Source organism: Hyaena hyaena, unplaced genomic scaffold, assembly GCF_003009895.1.
Source record: "Hyaena hyaena isolate Hyena2069 unplaced genomic scaffold, ASM300989v1 scaffold_17, whole genome shotgun sequence".
NCBI lineage: Eukaryota > Metazoa > Chordata > Mammalia > Carnivora > Hyaenidae > Hyaena > Hyaena hyaena.
In genome coordinates, this window is record NW_024080648.1 from 1,334,762 (window position 1) to 1,356,153 (window position 21,392).

Here is a 21,392-nt window from a genome sequence, read left to right on the forward strand (position 1 = left end):
TTTTTATGGACTAAGTGTTTCATTCTCACAAAACCTCTACAGTGTAGGAATTCTTATTGGTCTTTATTCTACAATTCAGGAAACTGAGCTTACAAAGTTAGAAAGCTGGCAGGTGGCCGAGTCAGCACTTGAACCCAGACAAGTGTGGCTTTGAGGCCTCTGCGATTGCCCATTACACCCGACTGGGCTAGGTGACCTAGGGGAGAAATAAGCTGTGTGTTCTTGTTCATAGAAATTCTTTTTCTATCCATACCTTTGTGTCCTACAGCCCATAGAGTGAAAGGTCAGTAAAGAGCCCTAAAAAGAGACTGTTACAAAATCCATCCATAAGTACTACACGATAATTACATGCCAAGACCAGATTAACGTGAGTTCTGAAAATGATGTGTTATTAACTGATATATGATTTCCTATCACTGCTGTAACAAGTTATCACCATTTGGGTGGCTTAAAATACTACAAATGTATTATTTGATCATTTTGGAGGTCTAAAATCAAGTCGTGAGCTGGCCTCGTTCCTCCTGGAGGCTATAGGTGAATATGTTTCCTTTTCTAGCTCGTGGAGCTGGTCTACGTTCTTTGGCTCTCAATCCTTTCCTCCATTTTCTGAGTCACCAACATCTCATATTCATCTCTCTCTTTCTCTCTCTCTCACCTCTGAGTCACTCATCATATTCCCTCCTGCCACTCTGGTCCTTCTGTCCCTTCTTACAAGGACTGCTATGATTATATTGAGCCCATCCAGATCATTCCAAATAATCTCCTTCTCTGGAGGTCCTTAACTTAATCACAACTGCAAAGTCCTTTTGCCATGCAAAGTAAAACATTCTGGAGTTCAGGGTCTAGACACCTCTGGGGGCTATTATTCAGCCTACTGAAACTGGATTAATATCTCCTCAAGTCTGTGTATATATTTACTTATTCCACAGAACTTTACAGAAGAAAAAGGGTCATTTTTTATTAATGGAGAAACTGAGACCCAGAAAGAATGAGAGAGTGTGAAAGAAAAGCAGCTTAGGCTGTTCAGAGTTTTTTTTAAAAATCTCAAATTAGAAGAGAAAATGGAAACTGTGTGGCATAGCATGTTTGCACAAGTGCCAAATGAAAATGAAAATAAGGGGCCGGCCTGTGCCTGGATAGTCATTTGGATATAAACAACATTCCAGTTCCCTTTTCTGCCCTACATGCTTTTACTTGTGGAATTTTTATAGTGATAAGCATGCACTTGACAATTCTCCTTAAGTCTTTCACAAAATCACTCATATCTGGTAATTGGATGCACCCAGTCACATTTGGTAAAGCATTTGAGTCCTTAGATTTAACACTCACTTTCAGGACCTAGCATAGTAAATTTAAAAGACCCATGTCAAGGCATATCATGGTGGAGCATTTGGGGAAGAAATTAAAATATATATATAAAACTGAGCAAGTGAAGAGATAAGGAATTTACAGATCCCAGCAAAAACATGTACAAAGGAAGACCCAATCACAATTATTTGGCTTAAACATCAAAACATTCTGTTGGACGGATGTTGGCAAAACATAAGAAATGGTAGTATAAAGGAATTAAATCCTCATAAAAACAGGAAATCAATAGATAGTACCTAAAATTGAAAAATCAGAAAAAACATTATGAGTCTATTGTTTTGAAATATGGCGGAAGATATCAGAGGGAATAGAGTAAAAGTTATCAGTGGTTTCTTCTAGGGATCAAGACAGAAGGAAGATAGAAATAGGGAAAATAAGAGACTACTATTAGCATATATGTTTTCAAATATGATTTGAATTTTAACTTTGTACCAGTATGACTTTGATAGAAATAAAAACTTTCTAAAAGAGCGCTAGAAACAAATGAGTAAAGCAATCAGCATCCTGTCAGGTAGACAGTAAGCATTCAATAAGTATTACAATTCTTATATTACCCTTTGCCGGGAGGGGAGGATACAAGAGTGAGTTACTGACTCTCATCATCAGTATTTTTGGGTGCCTATGGAAGTCTTTTTTCAGATTGATGACTAGTACCACAAATCAACCTGGCTTCTTCCTCCCAGGTCTCAGAATACTGTAACTAGCTCAAAAGATGAAAAAACAAATCTACCACCATTCCAAATTCAATATGTACTTACTAAGTAGCTACTGTTTTCAAGGCACTAGTGATTAAAAAGTGAGTAATATGACATTTTCTGTTTTCCAGCAACATACGGCCTACAGGGCATAATAAACATGTGTCGAGTTTTGTTCATTGCCAAAGCGAAGTACAAGCAGAGTACCATGTGTGCATTAAATATAGAACAATTGGTCTAGATTCTAGGTTCATAGAAGGATTCATGGAGAAGGTGGTATGTATTTTATTTAAGCCTTGAGGGTGTGTTCATAGATTTAATTAAGAAATGGAAAGAAGGTAAGTCCAGGGGGAGAAAATGGGTTAAGCAAAACCTCAAAAGGGAAAACGAAATGTGAGAAAAGCATCATAGTTTTTGTGGCTGAAGTTCAGGGTAAAGGAGTGTAGGTGAAGGTAGATGAATGGGGGGCAAAGTTTTTGAGTGATCTGCTTTCATAAACTGTCTCCATCTTTTTTTTAAAAAATATATTAATGTTTATTTATTTTTTGAGAGAGAAACAGAGTGCAAGTGGGGGAAGGACAGAGAGAGAGGGAGACAGACTCTGAAGCAGACTCCGGGCTCTGAGCTGTCAGCACAGAGCCCGATGCAGGGCTCGAACTCACAAACCATGAGATCATGCATGAGATCATGCCTTGAGCTAAAGTTGGATGCTTAACCCACTGAGCCACCCAGGCACCCCTTAAACGGTTTCAGTCTTGATCGGACCAAAGAAGGTAGAGAGAATAGATAGGAAAACTGTTACTTGGCATTTTAGCTATCCTGGAAGACTTAAATTTTAAAAGTTAAGGTTTTTGTTGTTGTTGTTGCTGCTTTGGAAGAAATGTTAACCAGGCCAGGCCAAGTGACCAGTTGAAAGAAAGAGACCTGGGATTCTTTCATTTTGGCTATTGCTGAAGACTTACTGTGCATGAATTGAGAATAAATCATGGAACTTTTCAGGTTCTAAAATTTTATTAAAATAATTTATCCACTGACATCCCATTTTCTATGTCTTTGTAGATTAATAACTTAAAAAAATCTATTTAATGTTAGTTAGGGGACCTTCTTTGTTTTTAGTCTATCAGGTTTAACTGATAGACAACACTGTTTTCACTATGTTTGGAATCTGAGCAAATTAAAAAAATGTCTCCTTTATGAACTTTCTCAGACTGACTAGAATGTTGATTTTCTCTGCTTTGTGATAACAGTGACTAGTTCATGAAAGTCCAAACTTTTGATTGGTAGTTAAGTCTTTGACTAAAAAATCTCAATGTATCTGATTTCAGCAATACTTGCAAAATGTGAATACCATAGACAAACAAGAATCTATGGGACCTTTGGTGAAAAATTAAGTTGAAAATGAATAACTTATAAAATAGTGGCTCTTGTGAAAATTAAGTATGGAATAAGTGAAACCCTGGCTTCCGTTGATTTGAGCACTTCAATTAATAGAGATCTTTTTGAGTTTGAAGTAAAATCACCAGCCCAGGTCTCTTTGTACCTGAGAGGTACCTCTCAGACATCCAATATGTCTGTCCTCAATCATCGGATTTCTAACGACCATGTGCAACAGAAGTAATCTCACTAACCCCATTATCCTTATATATGTGGCTTCAATAAACACCAATGTCCCATCTCACCCTCCACACCTGCCTTCTAATTTCCAGTTAACTGCTTGCACTCCATAGTTTGTCCTAATCCTCATCTGCAGAAACACTTCTGCTAATCCCAGAGGAACTTGTCCTTTGTCATAATTTCTCTAAATGTTTCTTTTATCTTCTTGCTTTAAAAGAAACTTGGCTCTCCCTTAAGAACCTTGTTTCCCCTACAGGTCTCTTAAGAGATCTTGTGGTTGCTTTGTACTGGGTCAAGTATGATACTCTGAATTCTCTCTCTTGTAAGGCTCCGGGTGAAAGTTGACTACAAGGGATATTTGTAGGGGATTTGGAAGATAAGAGTGAAGCAGTAGCCATTGTGCTCTGAAGGTCAGTGAAGTGTGCCAGGGCTATAGTTTCACTGTCCTCTGGACTCATCTTATTTTCATGGGGCAGCAGGTTGAGCCCTCAGCTTCTTGAAAACCTTCTTAATCACCTTCTTTAGTTACTCCAACTTCTGTGCCAGGCATGTGTTTCTCCAGGGAGAAAGGTTTCATCTTCTGCAGGTCACGTGCTTTACCAATTGTGGAGGCAACGAGAGGGTGTCAAGGGAATTGGGTGCAAGAGGGTGGCTATAATGATGGCTAGATAATTTAATGTAGACAAGGAGGAGGAAGAGGATATTCTGGAGATGAAGAAAAGTAAATGGTAATAGTATTAATAAATTATTTGCTCTGATAACATTGAAGACTTGTTGCAGGGAGGATATCAAAAGATATCCAGAGATATCCAGATATCCAGTTGGCCAGAGAGTTGTGTGGTAGTGATGAGAGAGTGGGATGCTTGGAGTTAAGATTTGAAGGTGTGAAAATTCTACTGTTGGTAACAGCCAGGCTGTGGTTAACAGTGGAAACGAGTGGAGAAGATGAGTTAGAAAGAAAAATCATTGAAGGAAACACAGGGGATGAGAACTATTATCTATATGGAAATTGAAGTTACCAAGAGTGAATATCAGATTGTAAATTATGGTTAAGCACATTCCCAAATGTGAAAGAATACATACTATATGATTCCATTTATATGAACTACAAATAATAGGCAAAGCTAGTCTAATATGATAGAAAGCTGAACAGTTATTACTCTGTGTATATGTGTGGTGAGGGTGTATGTGTGTGAGGGGGGGAGGTGGATGCTAAGTGGAAATGGGCACAGGTGGATTTCCTAGAATAATATAAAACTCTATATTTGATCTGGTGATGATAGCGTAGATGTATAATCTGACAAAACTAATTTAACTGCACACTTTGATCTTTGCATTGTTTAGGGTATACCTCAATAAGGAAAATACATATGAAACAAAAAATGTTTAAAGAATTTTAGATTTGCCGACTTCGGCTCAGGTCATGATCTTACGGGTTCGTGGGTTCAAGCCCCGCATCAGGCTCTGTGCTGACAGCCAGCTCAGAGCCTGGAGCCTGCTTCAGATCTCTTCCATATCTCCCGCTCTCTCTGACCCTCCCCTGATCACACTGTCTCTCTCTCTCTCAGAAATAAATAAAACATTAAAAAAAAAGAATTTTAGACTTGAAGGAGAGAGAGAAGAGAAAGGGAGAAAAAGAGGCTGGCTTGGCATTGGAGGGAGTGACAGTGAATCAGGAATGAAAGCATTAAGACAAAGCAACAGTGGAAAGTAGTGGGTGATATAATATGATGTCATGAGCTTTGAAAATGAGATGAGGGGCAGAGGTTAGGGAAGAACAAGGAGAGTAAATGTAACCAACAACGAGAAGCAAAGGAAACACCTAGCTGACCTCCAGATCCAGTTTCAGAAGGTCTGTGGGAGAATATGGAAAGCCACCATTCTCAGTTAAAGTTCAGTTCAGTGAGCAGAAACACTGTGAGTGAGATGAAACAAAGGAATTTATTATATGGATCAGATTTTGTGACACTTGATACCAGGAATGTTTTGAGAAAGCAGGTGCTAAGATGGGATTTGGAGCTGCATCACTCATGGTCAGTTGGCAGCAAGAACCCCCAAAACTGGTAGAAGATAGAACAGAGATAGCCCCCAACACTGTCTAATTGTTAAAACTTTTATCAGTAGTGATTTGGTATGGTATGTCAATGGAAGGACTGAGTTAGCTGTTGTGGTGTATCATGCATCTAATAAATACGGAGGAATGGTAAATTGAAAGATAATGGGATGCTAACATGGCTCATCCCTCCCTATTAAAATGACCAACTCTTTTTTGCTTGGAGATAATATAGAGGCTTTTCCCCTGTGAGACGTGTCCTTTCCTCAGGAGCTATTTCTATTCTTCATTAAGTTACTGGATCTATATCTCGGTGATATCACAGAGTAGCCCAGTTGGAATGGGCTGATTCTGATCAAGGAGGAAAATGACTTTGAAAGGACTCTCAAGACCTTGCCAGCAGTATGCTAGCTAAAGCCAATAAAATATGTGTTGGACTAAATTTTGAGGACTTCTGATCAAGAGGGCAGTGCATAAAGTTGGATAAGGAAAAGTTTATTAATTTGAGATCACTCTCCCAGAATACTATGTTTAATACCTTAGTAATGACACTAGGAGACGGTGTAAATTTACCCTTAGAATGTCTCCTAGAAGCATGGAATAATCAATGGCCTATGCTAAGTGAGGTTCAAGTGCCAGATATCACTTTGGCAGAAAGCAAAAAATGTGTATAAAGGCTCAAAGAAGTGGGGCATGCCATAGAAGGCAAAGAGATATACCAGCTGATTATGTGCCATGGAAAGGCCCAGAGGGCAGACCATTTATCAAGGCTATAAAGAATGTGCTGTTGAGAGAGTGATTTTATTTTATTTTATTTTATTTTTCATCACCAAGTTTTCTTTAATGTTAACACCTTACAGAACTATAATACAGTATTACAACCAGAAAATTAACACTAACGTGATTTAACTTACTCAAGTTTCACCATGCACTCATGTGTATTTGTGTGTGAATTTAGTTTTGTTTTTTTTTTTAATTTATTTTTCAGTAATCTCTGCACCCAATGTGGGGCTCAGATTCACAACACTGAGATCAAGAGTCTCATGCTCCTTTTGCTGAGCCAGCCAGGTGCTCTGTCATATGTGAATTTGAATTTAGTTCTATATACTTGTGTTGCAAGTATAGACTTATGTGATCACCACTATAGTCAAAATACAGAATGCTTCCATCACAAGGACCCCTATCAACACCATTCTATAGCCATAACCACTTCCCTTCCTTTCTCCTTCCAAACTACTAGCAATCAGATTTGTTCTCCATCTCTGTTATTTTGTTATCTCAAAACTGGAATGGAATCAGACAATATGTAACCTTTTGAGATTGGCTTTGTTTTCTGAGCATAATTCCCTTGAGATTCATCCATACTGTTGTGCACATCCATAGCCTCCTTCTTTTCATTGCTGGGTAGTTAATTCCATGATATGGATGTATCACAATCTGTTTATCCATTCACCTGTTACAGTTACTTGATTTCTTTCCTGTTTCTATCCCTTATGTATAAAGCTGCTATTATAAACATTTGTATGAAAGTTTTGTGTCAATGCAAGTTTTTTTTTTTTTTTTGAGAGAGTGATTTTAAAACCAGCACCACTAAAATTAGCCTAGTCCTCTGTAGGACACGTCTGGCAATATTAGAGAGTATGAGAGAATTAGGATCACCAAAAGCAATACAGATGACAGGATTCTTGAAAAATAGAGACCATTTGGTAGTATTAACTGTTAGAAGTCAGGTAGATGCAATTTTCACATTTAATGGCAAAGTAGAAGGAGAAGCCAGAGCTCTACAAAAAAAGTGTCTATTCATGTCTTTTTCTCACTTCTTCACTGGATTATTTGTTTTTTGGGGGTGTTGACTTTGATAAGTTCTTTATAGATTTTGGATACTAACATTTTATCTGTCATTTGCAAAAATCTTCTCTCATTCTGTGGGTTGCCTTTTAGTTTTGCTGATTGTGTCCTTCACTGTGCAGAAGCTTTTAATCTTGATAAATTCCCAATAGTTCATTTTTTATTTTGTTTCCTTTGCCTCGGAGAAATGTCAAGAAAGAAGTTGCTGCGGCAGAGTCAAAGACGTTGCTGCCTGTTTTCTCCTCTAGGATTTTGATGGCTTCCTGTCCTATGTTTAGGTCTTTCATCTATTTTGAGTTTATTTTTGTGTATGATATAGGAAAGTGGTCCAGGTTCATGTCACTATCCAGTTTTCTCAACACCATTTGGTGAAGAGACGGTCTTCTTTCCACTGGATATTGTTTCCTGCTTTGTCAAAGATTAGTTGTCCATACACTTGAATATTTTCTTGTATGAAAATGTAAGGTGATAAAATTTACTTAGAAAAATAGGTGCTTTAGCTTATGAAGAAAGTTGTGCTGACATTGGAATAAAAGATTATATGGTATGGCATCTAATTTAAATGCTAAATTAAATAAAGATTGAGAAACTAAAAAGAGAGCTGGTGTTTAGTTGTGTATTGATATATATTTTTATTTTTTATTTTTTTGGAAGGGGAGAGAGAGAGGGAGAGGGTCAGAGAGAATCTTAATTAATTTTCATGTAGAACACAAAGCCTGATGCAAAGCTTGATCTCATGACTGTGAGATCATGACCTGAGCCGAAATCAAGAGTTGGACACTTAAACCACTGAGCCATCCAAGTGACCATTGTGCATTAATATTTTAAAAAATGTTTAACATCTCAGTAAATAGAAGTAAATCTCCTGGAAAACAGTAGATATTTACATTTTTTAAAAGGTGATAAATTGATTATGTCAGAAATTGTAGAAGATTATTCTTGGAAATTACAAACTTAGAAATCTAAAAAATGTTAAAACCTAGCACTAGCAGTTGTGCTTTGTATAGTCCAGATATGCACACATTTCAGTTACCATATTTTTAGTTAGGAAAAACCAATCCCCAAAAACACCAGCTTCACTTATTTCAAGTTTCAACTACCACCATATACTAACCGTGAATGATTGCATAGAGGAAAAACTTAGCTGTTAGCTCTTCCATTCGCAAATCATGACATTAATCATAGATTTACATCATGATCAGTGACCAATCACATTACGTCTTTCAAAATCTGCAGGTAATTGCTCTGTACACTTGTTATTCAGTTACTGCACAGACAGCAAAGATTGTACTTATGTTGCTTCATTGTCTCCCAGTGACAAACCCATATGGCATTTTAGAAAAATGGTAATTGAAAGAGGGATTTAGCCAGTAAAGATGAAAGTGCAGCATAGAAGTACAAAATGATGATGTTGGAAGTGAGATTCACACTGAACAGAAGTGGAGTTATAGAAGAAATAGCTGGTAATGAGAATGTTGACATTGCTGCTGCTTGACACACTAGGAATGGAGCCAGAAGAACATTGTGAAGGGAAACTTGTATACGAATGAAGACTGTGATGGTGATGAGGGCGATACAAGTGTCTTAGAGGAAGTGATGTTGGCAGGGAAGTTTACTTGCAAACTCGTGTGGATATTTCCTGACATTGAAATGGCATATCGATTCTCCAAGGCATAGAAAAGAGGCTCACTCCACATGCAAACTACACTGTGATTAGAAAAGTGAACAGTGTTCAAATTAGTCTTGATAAATTGTTTTGCAAAAACAAAACAAAAAAAATCCTTTATGTCTCAATTTTCTAATGTTTTCAATTTTAATGCACAAAGCATATATTTCTTTACTATTTTTTATTTTCCTATATAATTATAAGCAATAGTAAGAGCTTTTAATATTTAGAGAAAATGGTAAAGGGCATTGAACAATCATAGCTTTGCCCTTTGGTTATCAAGGCTTCTCTGCATGGGTCCACTTGCGTAGTCATTTTACTGTGCAAAACAAGAACAAGTTGCCTGCATTAAGCAACTGGCTTTTACATTCAAGAATAATATAAGATGTTGCCAAATGATTTTTATAAAGAGTAAAAGGTACTCAAGATTAATATCACTTTTTGTCAATATCCTACTACGGAACGAGAAAGGGATAAATATTTTAAATCTTACTTTACTAAATACTAAGGTGTGTCTTACATAAATAACACTTATGGGGTCACTAAGTATTTACTGTGTGGCTTCTATTTGCTACAATATGCGAAGTAAATGAAAGAACCCTTTCCCTCTATAGCACTATGAAGCAATCATAAACTAAATGAGCACAAATGAAGCAACTAGAAGACCATTAGGTAGTGAATTATATTCATTTCTGATAAGAAGAGATGAATGTGATGAGAGGCTTCCTGGGGGGGTTGGGCTTAGGGTGGAGTGGTAATTTAGGATGTGAATTATGAGAAGGATTTGGAAAAGTAGAGAGGATTATATTCTAGGAAGGAGAGGCATTACATCAGGGCAAGGTCATCAGTGGCTGTTGTCTTCACCCAAGTGCTTGATAATACTAAGACCCAGAGTAGAAAAGGAATTTGCCAGACCATGCAAATAAATATTTGGGAGTACACAGACAAAAGAGAACATAGATCATTTGGGGCCAAATACTCTGTAGGTTAGCGCCTAGGTCAGAACAAGGGAAGAAGCAGATGTACAGCAGAATAAAGGAGAGTGAACTTACCAAGAACTACGCAAACAGATACTGAATTCAAACGTCTAGAAAAACAGGGCTTTGTTACAATTTTAGTAAATGTGCTGCCACAGTGAACACAAACATTTAGGAATTTGAAAAATAGCATGAACTCTGAGAATAGTGTTTTTGAACTGGATTTACAGTTATTCTCCATCAGGAAATATATATTTCCTTTCAAGGAAGGCATTGATTTATAAATTCCTGTTTATTTACCCCAAGATCTGAAGGTGGCAGCATTGCTTTGGTTCACTTAATGAAATGGGGTTGAAAATAAGGGGTAAGATTATTGTTAATAGAACATGAGCAGAGGCACCGGAGAAATAACTGTACTATGGAAAACTGGCTGGAATAACCCTAATCTTCAAATGATAGCTCACAAGTGGTGAAACAATTTCTAATTAATGGGAAGAGTGTCAATCTACTATATTAAAAGCAAAGACAGGTCCGCACAGAGCTACTTTATTTAACTATGATTAAAGATGTGTAAAATAATGTGGTAACTATATAAACATACTACAGATGCAATGATGAGAAAATTTTTAAAAAGAATAAAAAAAAAACCCAGGTTATAAAAGACAGACCAAGGAATACAGCCATATCCTCCATTGCTTCAAGCAGTAGAAAGTCTTTTAAGAATAAGAATTCAATAAAATAAAAGTTTGTGACAACAAGTAGATAAGACATAGCTGAAAAATAAGAAAACATAAAAAATGGAGTTCCTGATATATTAGCTCCAAAAAATGGAGCACAAAAAGTAATCATATACAACATTGCATAATTTTCCTGAAATGAAGAAAAACAGATTCTACAGTTCTAAAGGACACTATTTATGCCAAGAAAAATTATTGTCATCGATACATATCTTATTATGCAATTGATAATGAAAATCTTCCTCAGGATTCTGGGAAATTGAAACCTCCAGTGAAAATGAGATTGGGCTTAGACTTTTTCACAGCAACATTCACTGCAAGAGAGGAATGAAGTAAATCTACCAAGAAAAAAGAAAAGAAAGTCTGACCTGAAAATAAGTGTAAGTGCAAGAGGCAGATTTCCTCACACATGAAAAATAAAAGTAATAGATTATGGACAAGTTTCTTTTTAAAAAAACAAGCAAAACAACCTACTTGATGGTAAAACTCTAAGCTAACTGAGAGAATTTAGAAATGCAGTGTGTGGTGAAGTGATGGTGGTAAACACTGAATCCATTTGAATCAAAAGTAAATTTAAACAATGTGAAATGTCTTGGTTGCATAACCAAATGCAAATACTAAAAATATCATCGAAGTAGACGTAATGTGAGACACATGATAAGATGGCTGGCAAGAAAGGGAGGACATATATTATTGCTGATCGCCTCATCTTTAATACTACAGAAATAACACGTAGCTAAAAATCACAATGGTTTCTTTTATTCTTAATCTCACAGGTATTTTTTTAAGGAACTAATAATATGTCATTTAAGAATATTTATCTGGGGGCGCCTGGGTGGCTTAGTCGGTTAAGCGTCCGACTTTCGCTTGGGTCATGACCTCGCGGTTCGTGAGTTCGAGCCCCGCGTCGGGCTCTGTGCTGACTGCCAGCTCAGAGCCTGGAGCCTGTTTCAGTCTGTGACTCCCTCTCTCTCTGACCCTTCCCTGCTCACGCTGTCTCTCTCTCTCTCCTAAAAATAAATAAAACATAAAAAAAAAAGAATATTTATCTGAAATTTAGAAATATTTTGTTTCCTTCCAGTTTCTTTTTATGTATACAATTAATAATAAAATTTAATAGATGACTTAAAAAGAGCATACATTAATATTGCTTTAATATTTTAAATTTATGTTTGTTTATTTTTGAGAGAGAGAGACAGACACAGAATATGAGTGGGGGAGGGGCAGAGAGAGAGACACACACAGAATCCAAAGCAGACTCCAGGCTCTGAGCTGTCAGCACAGAGCCCAATGTGGGGCTTGAACTCATGAACTGTGAGATTATGATCTGAGCCAAAGTCAGACACCCAACCAACGGAGCCACCCAGGTACCCCAAGCATACATTAATATTAACACATTCTTTTTGTTCCCTCTCCCTTCATTCTTGCTCATAAATATGAAGATAGAAATATTTTTCATGTTTTGTAAATCTTTAAGGTGGTTTCTAAAGTGTTTGTAGTTTTAAATAATAGTTTTCCTTGAACTTTTTATATAGTTTGAATTTCTGTTTTGTACAGGTATTCTATTATTATTTAACTTATTCAGTTTACACATTTCAGAACATATTAGAAAGTTGAAAAAGGAGAAAAAAGTCACTTATCATATCATTCAAAGACACTGCAGTTAAAATTGTGTTCCCTGGATTTTCCTAATTTTTTCCTATTCCTAACAATTTCTATATAAAGAAATTTTTTGTGTATGTCATGTCTTAGCACAGCATTATCATTTTCCCAGTCATTATAAACTCTTTATAATCATCCTTTTAATAATTGTATATTTTGCTAAATATATATATCATAATTTAAATTAGGTATGTATCATACAGTTGAAAGGGCAATTCTAGAAATAGTCTCAAAAGTTCTGTAGTGGTTCAAACATATCATTAAAAGAACAGTGATTGTATGCCGACATTCAAGTTCTTTCTTAATTATATTAATTTTTAACCGGGAAATCACTGGTAGAATCTGTAACTTCTTTTCTTTACCTGCCTTAAAAAATGAGGTCTTACAGAATGAAGCTGAATGCACAAGTATTGCAGATTTAAAGTGAAACATCTAATTCATAAAACTTCACATACTTATTTCATCAATCAATTGAATAATTTAATTTCCTGTTTTCAGATCCAGTGTAAACAAAATGAGGAGCTCCATTTTTTCTCTTAGGGTATAAGGAACCACAAAGAACTTAATAGAACATAAGTGGTATATATGTACATATATATTAATCAGAATAACCTATGTGCTGCAGAAACAAATCATCCCCCAAATATCAGTGGCTTATTTCAACAAAGATCTATTTCTTGCTCACCATAGATATCTAATGAAGGTTAAGTTGCTGATTGACTCTAAGTCATATTTCCTCTGGGATCCAGACTAATAGAGTAGCCTTTATCCACAACACGACCTAAGGAAGAGAGATCCTGTGAGCCACAAGGTGGCTTTCAAAAGTTTTCATTATATTTCATTGACCATATTAAGGACCAAAAAACAGGAATGTATAATAATTATCTCCCCAGTAGGATGGGTACTGGTGTGAGGGAAAGTGGCTTCTTTGGCAGAAAACATTAGTCATGCTATGGACTGAATTGTGTCTCTTTTTTCACACCTTCCTTCCCTCCCCCTACATATACACAATCTTAAATTCATACCTCGAGGTCCAATCCTAGACCTTAGAATGTGATGGTTTTTGAAAACGGGCCTTTAAAGAGGTAATTAAGATTAAATGAGATCAAATGGGCGGGCCCTAATCCAACTGGACAACTGTTTTATGAGAAGGGGAGATTAGAACACTCTTTAAAATCGGGAGTGCAGTGCACAGGGGGACGACCCTATGAAGAGGGAGTGAGAGGGTGGTCATTTGTAATTTAAGGAGAGGCCTCAGAATGAACCAGCCCAGCCAACACCTAAATCTTGGACCTCTGTGAGAAAATACGTATCTGTTGTTTAAGCCACTCGATCTGTTAGGACAGCCCTAAAGGCTAACACAAGTCAACTACAGCATCTTTTCATGAAAGTTTCCATGGAATTTGTACAGGTTTGTGGAGCATTATGAAACTTTATGGATAAAAGGTAATAAAGAGGAAAATAGGAAAAAAAATAAAGCAGGAAAGCAAGGAGATCATTTAACCAGTATCGTCTTATTTATGATCCAGAATTTTTTAACAATTTATTTGAAAACACCAGATGTGGGGCGCCTGGGTGGCTCAGTCGGTTGAGCATCCGACTTTGGCTCAGGTCATGATCTCTCAGTTCGTGGGTTCGAGCCCCGCGTCGGGCTCTGTGCTGACAGCTAGCTCAGAGCCTGGAGCCTGCTTCAGATTCTGTGTCTCCCTCTCTCTCTGACCCTTCCCTGCTCACGCTGTCTCTCTCTCTCTCTCAGAAATAAATAAAACATTAAAAAAAATTTTTTTTGAAAACACCAGATGTGTATATACATACATATATTTCTCATTATATTTATTTCTTCTAAGTTACCCAATGTGAAAAGTGGGGTCAATTTTCTAAGTTAGTAAGTTGGTTGCAAGTCATTATTTGCAGAATTACACTATCTTTACAATGAAAATTTGATGTTAGGTTGTAGGCAAAGTTTCATGAGTCTTTATCCTGGAAAACTTAAAAATAAATAAAGTGTGGGGTGGAGGGTAGACATAACCTCATAGACAATTAGTTGGAGGCACACTTACCTTCTGGTCAATGGAATTTGGAAGTTCTGATTTTTGAGCACACTGTAGAATAAATTCCCTGGTAAATGACATTTCAAAAATATAAGTGAGCCATGTCGTAAGTCTTAATATCTGAGATTTATTAGCTTTGGTGATATAGCTACTGTGTTCCTTAGGGAGGAAAAGCACTTTAATTAATAAATAAAAAGACTATCATGTGACCCTCTGAACTATACAAAATAAAAGGTGAAATAGAACACAAAAGAATACAATACATTCCAAAAGAAGATACACGTTTCGGGTGATTAAATGTATTTCCTGGGAATTACTGTATATTATTTGTATTATGCTTTGCTCAGTGTTCATATTGAATTAGATATTACTAAGTGGATTTCTTTTTCCTTTAAGTAGATTTTTTTTTCTTACATAAGAGCATAAAACGTATTTGAAAAATCACACAATTACTTAGTCATTCTTTGGGTACAGGCTGCACTTTGGTGTGTTAAAAAAATTCGCTTTATTCAGAATGAAATTTCTACATAGGAGCAAACAAGAATTGTAGCAATAATTTTAAAGATACCTTTGAAAGCTTGATGTACAGAAAGCCAAAAAATATCTCATTATGTTGTTAAAGTTTTAGAAGTTTTATTCTTTTGAGCTCTGAATGTTCATCAAACTGAGTTATCCCTGTTAGAACAATCTAATTAGAAAGGAATATATTCTGGAATCACTTAAATCTATCAGGGGAGGAGAATTAATGCAACTATATCATCTAGACTTTCAGAGTGCATATGTCCTATTAATGCTAATTACATTTATAAAATGCAAATTACTTACTTCCCTTTGCTCTGTGTATTTATGTTAATGTGCACAATTTAAACTAAAGCAAAAACATACTTAAGCCAATAATCTTCATCTAAAACAAAAATGATTAGTTTATTTTAAAAAGTAGCTATTGTAATGGTATGCATCCCCGAATACTCCGAAGCTCCAGTTTTCAGTTTTTCTCTTTATATTTTTTTCTTTCGGCTCTCTGAAAATGAAAGTGTCTGTACAGGGTTAAACAGTTTCTGATCTCAAAGTTTATCTAGGGGAATTTAAAAATTGCTTTTGGGACTTGGCTAAGAGGCTGAGAGATAAACAGTAAACTGACAGATGGGAAGAATAATATTGGTACTAATTAACTGAATCCAAAGATGATACTACCTAAAAATTATCTCAACTGCTGCCTTATCTGGGTAAGCACCATACAAAGGCTTGGGGAAACAGTGTACAGTAGTAGTTCTTTTTTTTTTTTTTTTTTTTAACAAACAGTTTATTGTCAGGTTGGTTTCCATATAACACCCAGTGCTCATCCCCACAAGTGTCCTCCTCCATGCCCATCACCCCATTCCCCTCCCCCCCACCCCCATCAGTCCTCCGTTTGTTCTCAGCATTCAAGAGACTTTCATGGTTTGCCTCCCTCCCTCTCCCCCACTATGTACAGTAGTAGTTCTATCTTGGGACATACTGATTTGAATTCTGGTCTTAGCTCTGCCCTTTACAATTTCGATAACTTTAGGCAAATTTCTTAACATCTCTAGGCTCATCTATTAAATGGATCTAGTACTCATACAAACCTCTTAGAGTTGTTGTGAAGACTAAATAGGATAATTTAAGTCTTCAGGGGTTAGCACAGTGCCTAACAATGTAATAATTGCTCAGTAAAATTAGCTATTATTATAATACAGCAGCAAATCATGCATAAAAGGGACTCCTATAAATGCAGTAGTTGGATCATAGCGGTTGACAATTATCAAAACATTGAAGTAGATAATAGCAAAACAAAGGAAGTGAATCTTTATATCAGCATGTGTCACAGAAAAGAGGGATGGCTTGAAGATAGATACATTTAAACACTCTGTTAATGATGGTTGCCTAGAGGCTGACTCAGGATTGCAGTAGATGAAACCGGGATGTGTGTGGGTGACTATGAAGGAAGAATGTGAAAAGTGAAAGTGAGATTATGAATTAAATCTGAAGTTCTTTTTTTTTTTTTTTTTTAGAGAGAGAGTGTGAGCAGGGGAGAGCGACAGAAGGAGAGAGAGAGAATCTTAAGCAGGCTCCAAGCTGAGCAGGTCTGGATCTCATGACCCTGAGATCATGATTTGAGCTGAAATCAAGGCTCCACACATAGCAGACCGAGCCACCCAGGCGCCGATTTAGAACTAAATCGCAAGTTCTAAACTGCCAACATTTCCTAGTAACTTATTTATTTATTTTTTTACTGTACTCTCTTATTTCTCTGAGAATTCAATTTTAAGTTTTCTACTATGACAAAACAAATGCACATATTTGTTTAAAAAAAATCACCTCCACCCCGTGCAAGCTGTGAAATTATGCATTATCTTCAACTTTCCCAGAAATGAAGTTAAATTTCAGGATGCACACAGCATTTCTATACCTGTTCCATTTGTTACTCTAGTGAAATTCAATTATTATGTCAATTAAATTAGGTCTCTTTGCTGAGTAAAACTGGAGTTTTTGAACTTGCTCTATGAACGGGTAGCTCCAGACCAGTGCTTTGATTGACTGCCAATAGATCTCGAACTTGAAGAGCAAGTTGAGATGAAGCCAGATTTTTTTCTATAATGTTTTCATGTGAAAGTGACATTTATTCTACCAGCAAGGACAAAGGAAGGGCTAAAATATTTCTTTTCGGATAAACTGAAAGAAAGACAGAAACCTATTCTGTCTAGGTTTGAATAGGCAAGTTCTACACTTATCTTTTCACTTAGCTGATACTAATGACACAGTTCCTTCTCAGTCTCTCTCTCTCTCCTACTCTAAAGAATGATAGAGACTTGAACACAACTCCTTAGCAAGAATTAGGCATCCATAGTTTTAAGAACGTTATTTGAATAATTATTTTAAAGCTATTCTGGAGCAGCTGGGGGAAGTAAAGCTTTTTGTAGTGGACTTCAACTCAAGGGGAATTTGAACTTAGAAAATTCTTTTAAAAAAATTTTAGTGATCTGCTTAGGAGCAAGTATGATTTGCTGTGTGGGGGGGGGTGCGCACGCGCGCGCACGCGTATAGATCTAGATTGTAAATTTTAACATCTAACTTGTTTTGACTATGTCTATAAAGGATTTTTTCCTTTTTAATAACATACTTGATCTGCCAAAACAAATATTTTTACTCTTAAATATGGCTATTGAAGGTAACACTGTGGTTTTAACCAATGTTTCAACAATTTGAATAATTGTATACTTCTGTAATGGATATTTGGCCCTTTATAAATGCACTGCTTGTGTTTGGGGGATTCCCCAACTTGTGAGCCTTGTTTCTTGGCACAACCCAGGGCTTTCCTCTGTCTATGGAACCTGGGCAAACACTTACTTTTGCAGTCTGGAGAGGAATACATGACCTATGTTCTCTTTTCAGGGACATTCACCTCAGATTTTGAATCTAGAGGTTTTGGTGCAAAAATGTAGAGCTAGCAGAGAATTTGTTCTGGGGCAGATTATGGCAAAAGTGGCATCGATACCAAAAACTTTAGAAATTAAATACCTATTTACCATATGCACTGACAGTTCCTCTCTCAGGAAATTAAAACTTAGGTTCGCACAAGAATTATACCACAAATTGAAAAAACCTATTCTCCAGATTGATGCAAGGAGTCCATATAATTCCTTTCCAAATTCCAACAGAATTTTTCCAATTTACAATATGATAGTAAAGGCTAAATGGCAGAGTGGAGGTATGGCAGGCACAACTCTCTTGGAGAACAAGAAGAAAGGCCCAGGCATTTCCCTGAGAGATATCAAGGCATAATATAAAGCTATACTAATTCAGAGCAATAAGACCTTGGTCATATCGATCAGTATAATAGAATAGAACTCTTCAAAATAGGCAAACACATATAAAGAAATTTTATCTAACATGGAGCAGATCTCTAAATCACCAGGATGAAAAAGCCATCCTGTGATGACGGGTACTACATGAAAAAAAGAAAAATAAATCATATTCCTCTTTCAAACCATACAGGATGCTATAAAACATCGTGCAAACCTTTTAAAAGTGGTGCGGCAGAACTTCAACACGGTGCTTTCTCTAATACCAGCGGATCTTTGGGCCAGTTATAGTGATTTTTCAGATACACAGGGAGGGCCCATGTGGCCCAATACATGGGCTCAAACTTAAAATACCACTATTTATGTTCTATATAAATGTAAATACGCCTGACAAGGGTAATATTTTAACCCACTGAGCATCATTTATGGCATATTAGTAGCAAAGTATATGAGAGTAGGTTTTTATTGAGATAGAAGGAACAAAGATTTCAAATAATCTTATTCTTTCTCAAAGGTCACTGAGAAGTTAGTATGTTTTCAGCTTACAGCTCTGTCCTTTCCAAAAGACTTCTTAAAGATCTGTATATTAAGAGAAAATAACTTTTTGGTTTCTTTCTTTGCAAGTTTAAACTATACTGGATTGGTTTTTCTCATCCCTGACAGACATGTTCAGGCAAATATTTCTGAAAACAAGCTATATAGATTAGTTCTTAGTAAGTCTAGGAAGCTGTTTATTGATGCCATAGTCAGGAAGGCTCAATAATATTTTTGTCTCTAGTAATATGTTTCTGTATTTGAAGCATTTATAGAACGAAAACATTATTTTTCACAATAATTTGAGACTCAAACGATGCAATACATTCAAGTTAATCCTTGGCGAGGGTCACAGCTGAGGTTAAAATCTAGATCTGCCTGACTGTAAAGTCAGTATTGTTTCTATCACTTTATCATCCATGGAGAGGGAATGAAACAGTGACTGCGTCCTGTGCCATGAAGTTTAAGTAAATAACAAGGTGAAAATGCAGTAAACTATTTTAGATTTTGCTTTAGATATAGATAAGGAGTCCATGTATGATTTCAGATACATTCTCATATAGCATAACCATAAACTAATGTTTATGTATGATAGGTGAATATATTCTATCCTAAATATCTGTATTCTGCCCACGTATATCTGTAATGCACTTACATTGCATAAAAATATTTGAACTGATATTTATAGCGTAATAAATTTGACCTTGAATTTTAGACTAATAACACATGAAGTAAAAAAATTTAAATTAATATTGTTTCCACTTTACAACTAGGGTCCTAGGCAAGCTACTTTCTTATGTGGGCCCTTATGTCTTTCTGGACATCACGGAAGTGAGCTTTATTTCAGAAGAAAATAAATATTCACTTTGATGTCCCACTTTGAACAGAAAGCTTGGGCTTGACAAATACTTTAGAGATTGAGATGTGAAAGAGGTTTTCTCTTTTTTGAACATACTTTTGTCCATAATAGAAAGAATGGCCAGTCAGATACAAAATTTAGACCTTCAAGAGTCTCGGGAAAAAGATGATTTATTCATAGCAATACCATAAATTTATGCATGTATGATATAGAACCTTTAGTTCAACCTCTTGGATGACAAAGTTTTAGAAATCTATTTTACGTTCATTTTGGGGACTAATTATCTTTAGTCTGAAAATCTTTTACCATTTCTTAGGTCTTAATAAACAGAAATCACCAGAACTTTTGGGACTTCACCATACAAAGACAAACCATGTTTTAGACATAAGTTAGAGAAATTTTTATTTTGCTTTTTCCATATGGTATGTGAAATAGGCTAACTCTGATTTGGAAAATTCCTTCCAGATATTCCCACTAGAGATACATCAAAGAATTTTTTTTCAAAGCTAAGAATTATTTTATATATTTCAGATGGATTATTGAGTATTTAAAAATATGTTTGCCATGACTATAACTTGATTGAATAGGGTATAAATTATGCACATAGCCAAAAGACACCTAAGTAGGAAACTAAAATAGAAATATTCGACTTTGTCTACTTTCCCATGTCATGAAACAATGTTATTGAAACTTTTTAGAGCCATCTAGTACATAAATCACAACAGATACAATAAGAACTTATAAAAAGCTTCCTTCTTTTTAGAGAGTTAACTTAGAGATGTAAAACTTTACCTATTTGGGCATCTAAAGAAAGAACTAAGGATTTTTAAGAAATTTAAACTGGCTTATTTGCTCTTGGAATTTGGATAGGTATAACTTTGCAAATTCCAAGTACAGGTTAATCAACAAATTAAACAATGTTTTTTGTATTTGTTATCTATTTGCTATCTATTATAACAGATCGCCCCAAAGTTTAGTGGCTTGAGATGATAATCATTTATTCTTCACATGGTTTCTGCTGGTTAGGATTTTGGGGAGGGATTGACTGGCAGCTGTTTCTCAGTCAGGGTCTCTTATCAGTCACAAGGCACATGTTGGCTTGGGCTGCAGACACCTGAAGGCTTGAGTGAGGCCGAAGTACTCACTTCACAGACAGCTCACTCACTTCGTTAGCAATTTGACATCAGCCATCGACTGGGGGTCTCTGTTTTCCCAGGATTGCTTGAATGTCTTCACAGCAAGGAAACTGCCTTCCCCAGAGCACGTGGTCTGAGTGAGAGTAAACCAGGTAGAAACCTGGTTCTTGTGACCTGGTGTCCGAAGTCACACAAATCAATTCTGCTGCATACAATTTTTGAGACAATTACAATAAGGGAGGAACATGGATCACTGCCGGATGGAATTATGCCAATGTCAGGTTGTAATGAGAGCATGTTAAATACAATCTGCTACCATTCTGAATTTCAGATTCAACCAACAGTGAACATCCACTGCTTTGCTGTTT